Genomic DNA, 1243 nt, shown 5'->3' with positions numbered 1-1243 from the left:
GGTGGATTCCCAACCATTGCACCACCACGGAAGCCCTCATTTAGGTCCTCTTAACAATCATAAGGTTATCACCATGTCCTCATTTCAAATATTTAACAAATGAGCCTCAGAGAGGTTAAATAACTTATCCAAGTAGCAAAGCAGGGAATCACACTTGGGCACTGCAGAGTGCTAGTAAGCCTGTATGTAATACTTGCTTCCTTCCCCTCCCTCCAATTCAACAGCACTGAGTACCTGCTACATGGAGGAATTGTCCCAGGAGCTGTGCCACAGGACAACTCTGATAACTGTTTGGGATGAAATCCAGCTTAACCAACTGAGTGACCACAGGCTGTGTATTATACTTCCTTAGCTCTAGTCTCCTCATTTGTAAAATGGAATTAAGCATACCTGCCTCATAGTGTTGTTGCAATGATAGATTCAGAAAGTCCAGTGGATAGTGTGTGTCACGTGTGGATGGTGAACTGCTTTTGGTACTTTAACCTGCACCCTGCAGATCACACAAGAAATATCAATTGGTACAATTCCATGTAAAAACCAAAATAGTATTAGAGAAGAGTGACATTCACTGTCTTCCTGTTTGACCTGCAGCACTACAGAAATAGACCATAGAGGTCTCATTTTTAATTTCCAGCATTATATGAAGTTTGGGTTTCTTCTTTGAGAATCTTAGCAATGCAATGAATCAGTCTTCTTCTAGAGAAACCTTTCAACTCAACTATTACATTTATGAATTAATTTTGTTTTCCTGGAGTAAAAGTGTCAATCTTCTTTTTCAGATTAAGGGGTTTAGGTTCCTTACACTTTCACTTTCATACTGGACACCTATACTGGGGACCTGGAAGGAATAACTTCAACTTAGGTTGTATTTATATTATTATAACAATAATTTTAAAAGAGAATTTACACAAGCATTATCTTATATCTGATATATTAATATAGAAATTAAAAAATCAAAATGCAGTCCTGGGAGTTAAGCAGACAAAAAAATAAAAAAACAAAACAATCAAACCACATATGATTCCAGCATCACGCAGAACCTTTAAATATATTTTTTTCAAAAGAGGAAATCAATAAAAAAAATTGTTTAGATACAACATGACTGTCAGCAGAGCAGGAAGCCAATCAGTCTTTCAATATCATAGCACTGCTTTTCCAAGTAAATAACTGAAAGACACAAAATTTCAAATATATTTTATTCAAAATTCTCCATCTAGGAGAAAAGATATATAACGATGTACAC

Source organism: Mesoplodon densirostris, chromosome 6, assembly GCF_025265405.1.
Source record: "Mesoplodon densirostris isolate mMesDen1 chromosome 6, mMesDen1 primary haplotype, whole genome shotgun sequence".
In the NCBI taxonomy this organism is placed as follows: Eukaryota; Metazoa; Chordata; class Mammalia; order Artiodactyla; family Ziphiidae; genus Mesoplodon; species Mesoplodon densirostris.
This window is presented reverse-complemented; position numbering follows the sequence as displayed.